Here is a 6,000-nt window from a genome sequence, read left to right as displayed (position 1 = left end):
TACATATTTTTGTTTAAATTTTTTAATTTGAAAAATAGGGAAAAGTAGTCATTTTTATTTTTTTATACAGTGGATTCATTCATTTATTTTTTGTTTACATCTTTTTACAGTACACTGCACTAATAATGTAAGTAGTGTATAATAATTCTTATGGTATTATTACAGTGTGCGGCTATAAATATGGCATCTAGGGATTTTCTATTGCTTCCCTAGCAAGGTGAATGTGTGTACCGGCTCGCTGCGGGGGCGCTTATGAAAACACACAACAGAATGCCAGTCACAGGTGACAGATAGCAGCTGGCAACCATGGGCATAGACTGGGCTCAGCTACTAAGATCACTCCATACTGGGCACATGTGCTGTACATACAGGGCAGATTTTATATATATATATATATATATATATATATATATATATATATATATATGCACATAGATACTAACCTCCTGTGTCTGTCTCCTCTCTAGTAGATGTCACAGGCCAGCAGTGGAGAGTCAGGAGATGAGGCTGTATGGGAGGGGACAGGGCACACACAGCTTCCAGTCATACCTGCTGTGTGGGCTCTGCTGTGGTGCTGGGCCTCCCTCCCCGTTCCTCTCTGCACTGACAAAGACAGACAGCAGCCAGGAGACAGCGGACCCCAGTGACCTGGCTGTCTGTCACTGAGCTATGGAGAGGGGGCCTGAGGAGGAGGCAAAGGGGTCTGAAGAGGCAGGTGTGCCTGGTTCTGTGCCTGCAGACCGGATGCAAGTGGAAAGATAACCAGCGATCTTGCCACTTGCAGAGTGATAGTAAGGGATTGTGCCGCCCCCTAGTGAAGCAAAGAATCTGCCGCCTGAGGCAGAAAGCTCATTCTGCCTCATGGCAGAAGCGGTCCTGACTGTGCCACGTTACTCTCATCATCTGTCTCCTTTAACATATTATGCTACAGTTTTTTTTATACATTCTTTCCTAATCTGTGGTTCTCCATCTGATGCAAAACCACAACTTCCATCATAAACAGTCAGCAAGACATGACTGGGGTAGTAGTTGTGCAACACCTGGAGAGCTACAAGTTGGGATTACATCAGAAGTGCCAAGTGATAGTACAGACAGAAGAGTGCTTCCTTGCTTCTGACAACACTGGACAATTCAATTGAAGCAGTATTGTACAAACACTGATAGAATTGAACTGAGTGAGAGCAGCTTGCAGGCTTTCTCATCACAGTTCCCTGATAGGAAAGGGGGGCAGAAGGCTTATTAAAACACATTACAAAGTTATATAACTTTATTATGTGTTCAAATTGCCAGAAAAAAACATCAGAGTTTTCCTCTATGCAAGGATCTGACATCTTCTAGGGCATTCCTAATGTATGTATATCTATAGGTTATGTAGGTGTATAGGGGCTTACCTGCACACAGCTTGTAACATGTTTAAAGTGAAAACAGAAAGGACATTACACACAATGCATTTCATAGTGTAATTACATCCAGAAAACAATATAATACAAATTAAAAACAAGCAGGTACTCATCTCTCCTATCCCATGTTGATCCCTGCTTGGTTCAGGCAGGGATTAACCCCAGTTTTTCTCAGCAGTGTCAGAGGTCATGGGCCATACTCCTGACATTATGGCTCTAATCACTGGGCAGTTATGCCAAGACTATGGCTCATGACTTCTGACACTGCTGATTGGCTGAAGATGTCATTGATGTCTACTCCATAAGGAAGACTGGGGTGCCAACTAAAGCCTAAACTTGCAATCAATATTGAAACAGTGAGGTGAGCACCCCTTATTTGCCATTTTAATGCATTTAGGGCCAATTTAAGTTTGTTTTTAAAAAACATGGATATCCCCTTAAAATATTTTTTTCCCCCACTACATAGTGATGCAAAATTATGCTTCATGGACCAAACCAATCCTTACAATAAAGGTACCTTTTAAGGTTTCCTCACAAATCAGCACTCAAAGCTGGACAGGGAACTAGTCATATTACATTTGTGGTGCCAACCTGGAAGATGGGAGTAGTAACATAGAGGCAGCTGTAAGTGGTAATAATATAATGCTTTTATTTCTATAGTGCCAGCTGATTCTGCAGCACTTTACATACTTTGATTGAGTATATACAGATAGTATACTATACATGGCGCTGTATTATTACGGCTATCAGTGTGCAGCTATATAGATGGGTAGTGGGGATACCCGTGATTCCCCGTGTTTAACAAAATGAAGTAATATGTAAGCATCCAGCGCTACTAAGTAGAACTCATAAAGGATATGTTACTCACGGTAGACTTCTATAGAAATGTTGTTCTTGGTGATGGAATATTCCTGTCCTCCAGGTCTAGATTCCAATAAGACGGTATAATCCACGTTCTAGGTTCCAATAAGAAGATGTGATACACTCTGGAAGTGCGCTCCGGCCGGTAGGGATCCCTGAGGAAGGCGTACGGAACGCTGAAACGCGTTGGAGGAACTTTGGTCCTTGTTACACTCCGTAACACACTTTGTGACGTCACACTGAACTTTCACCGAACACCCTTAGCTGGTTGAAGTTGCGCTGCCGGCCGGAGCGCACTCCCAGCGTGTATCACATCTTCTTATTGGAACCTAGAACGTGGATTATACCGTCTTATTGGAATCTAGACCTGGAGGACAGGAATATTCCATCACCAAGAACAACATTTCTATAGAAGTCTACCGTGAGTAACATATCCTTTATGAGTTCTACTTAGTAGCGCTGGATGCTTACATATTACTTCACTTTACATACTTTGTCAGTTTGGGTTCCTGTCCCCATTAGGGCTCAGAATCTAAATTAACCTATCTTTATGTTTTGTGAGTAGGAGGAAACCCATGCAAACATTCAGAGAACATACAAGCTCTTTGTAGATGTTACTCTTGCAAGACTGGCAGCTTTGAAGGTGTGGCTGATTTCTGTCTATCTTTCTGTTGCGCTCAGTAACCTTTTTATTGGGCGTCTGGATATTGTGATAAAGTTTAGGATCTCAGAACACTCTATAGTGTTGTTTACTTGGGGTACAGACACAAAGGTGTAACCTTACTCAGAGAAATTCTTCTGTGCAAGCCATTACAGTGTTTTAAGGCACATGATGCTCACAAGTTTATATATATTTAACTTCATTGTATGACAGGCGGGTACAATCCTCGTAGTAGCTTTCGTAGTAGGGCACTTTGGAGCGTCGCTAGAAACTACAAAGCACTATAGGAATGTTGCTTTGGAATATACGGTCCGGTTAAGATAACTTGGGTCACTGTGGTGTATAGTTAGAAGACATACAGTAGGTACTCAGTCTCATTACAATACCCTATTGCAGGTTGTAAAGTGGTAGAGGTTCTTGTGACTTGTAAGACATGTGACACTAGCTCCTGCCAGAGACCCGCTAAGATTCCAGCAAAAGCACTTTTTTTAACTAAAACAAATGTCCCTCTTGGGATAGAAATACAGGATTTGAGTAGCTACCCCTTCTGTATGGACTGGAGACAGCTCTTGGGTAATACACCTCCTTAACTGCACATGCTGACATAGTTCACTATGAGGGACTTGAGTTGGATAGAAGCAGAATTCACTGACAGGGCCACAGATAACTAAGCTTACTGCATCTCACTGAATACCCTAGACCAGGGATGTCAAACTCACCCCCCCCCCCAGCTGTTGCAAAACCACAAGTCCCATCATGCCTGGACAGGTTTGATGGGAAATGTAGTTTTAAAATGGCTGGAGGGTTTGACACGTCTGCCCTAGACCTTCTTCCCCTACCTTCATCTGGCCAGGTCTAACTAAAGTCCACTCAGCTTCAAAGCCACTGCCAGACTAATCAGCATTGACTAAGGAATGTCATGTGACAACTTCTTACATTTTTACAAAGACTCCACCATTGGAGACAGCACAGAAAAAATTAACCATTGCACTACTTTGTGCACATGTTAAACAGTGTAAAACAATACAGCACATTAGGATTGACTTACTATAGCCAGAAAGGTTTCATGTAACAAGAGACAATCTACAGCCATACTACAGTACATACTAAACTACAAACTACTTCAGCAGCATGAAAAAAATGTACAGGACACTGCACTTTGTATAGGACATTTTTGCAGCTTGTTGCTCAGAGAATGTCTGGGGGGCTGCTGTTCATGGAAAAGCAGCCAGACAAAAAGGGGGAGATTTATGAAAAGGGGGTAAATATACACCTGGTGTAAACTGCCCACAGCAGCCAATCACAGCTCCTCTTTATTTTACCAAAGCTGAAAGGTGAGCTGTGATTGGTTGCTGTGGGCAGTTTACACCAGGTGTATATTTACACCCTTTTATAAATCTCTCCCAAAGTGATGAATATCCTAGTGATATGCCATCAATCTGTAAGATAAGGATACCTTCTTAAAGAAGCAGTTCACAAAAAGGCGCTGGCGCATATACTCACCGCAGGTGATTGGTGTTTGGCAGCAAAAAGTCAGGAGAAAGGGTAGGGATAGATTCTTTATTATGTTCTTCCCATTCCCTGCTGGTCCTTGACTTTGAGATTTGTCCAGAGAACCCCTTTAAGTCTAGCAAGATTAAAAAAGTTGTGAAAATAAGAGAAAAGAGGGACCTTTATACATTTACCACTATAACATCTGAAACATTTGCCTACACATAAACAGTCAAGACAGACAGACACAATATACCACAATATACCCTTCTCTAAAAACTTGCCTCATGACATCCAAAATACTGAGAGAGGCTGCTGCTTTGTTGCCATGTGTTCTTATGTGATGTTAGCGGCAACCTGCAGTCAGATTCTGAGCTGCCAGGATCTTGTATGTGACAAATCTCAGCTTAGGTGGACTTGCACTTTAAGCAGTGCGGAGTCATGTCCACTTCCCCTTTCCCTTGCCTTCCTGCCTACACACATATGCTCTTGCTATTCGGAGGTCACAGACAACACACTGAAGCACACCCCCACTGTCTGCTCTGTCTCTTGCTGTATGGGGATCTTTGTATGGGGCATGCAGTCGAGTATCTGGGACAAAATCCCTTCTTATAAGTTTAGAAAACCTTTATATATGCTCTATAGATAAATAATTCTAATGAACATAGAAAAAAAGCTTCTATTATTGTTTGCTCCTACGACTATAAGCTCTGAAAATGAGAGTTATACTGTGCATTGCATAGATGGGTTTCAGGAGAATGTAGTGTGTGTGTGTGTGTGTGTGTTGTAGAACATGCATGTCTGGGTGTCTTTTATCTATCCAGCATATAATATCCAGAGGTATACAATAAACCAATCCACCTCTGTACACACAGTACATATGCTGGTTCGCTTCTCAACAGACTCTTTTACCTTTAAATTGAGAGAGCTTTGATATAATAGGAGTCATCAGAGAGGAACAGCTAGTTACCAAGGAGACTCCCTGATGAATCAGAGAGACAGACTGGTACCAGAGCTACACATTCTGGATCTCCCTAATTCAAAGAAGCTCACGTTTTTTTACACCGAATAAGACTGTTCCAGGCATCCACAGAGCATGGCTTTCTGCTGACAAATACCCCACTCACCTTATTTGTGTCTGGAAGGCTTGTTTGTTTCTTTTGTGGGAAAGGGACAGCGAGAAGAAACCTTGTTTCTCTGTGAGGAGAGAAGAAAGAGATTGTAGCAATGAGAGATTTCCTTGGATCGAACTTGGCTGTGCAAGAACGAATACAATCCAAGGACATAATAGTCTAGCTGGAGCATACATAGGTGGAAAATGAGATTATTGATGTTTAACATAGATATGGACAATATTATGCAGAAGCGAAGAAGGGTGTGAAATGCCTGCTTTTTTCTTTGCTGCAGTCTGTGGGATTTTTGCTTTAAGTCAAGGATTTCCTGAACACATCACATTTCCCCATGGCTCTCTGGACTAGGTATCCTCTGGTTAACCTAAGTCCTGCATTTTCCAGGCACTTATTTGTTTGCTAGAACCTCTGGAGAAAGACGTGTTTTTTTGTTTTTTTATTATTATTTCATGTCATA

This window comes from Dendropsophus ebraccatus, chromosome 6 (assembly GCF_027789765.1).
Source record: "Dendropsophus ebraccatus isolate aDenEbr1 chromosome 6, aDenEbr1.pat, whole genome shotgun sequence".
NCBI lineage: Eukaryota > Metazoa > Chordata > Amphibia > Anura > Hylidae > Dendropsophus > Dendropsophus ebraccatus.
This window is presented reverse-complemented; position numbering follows the sequence as displayed.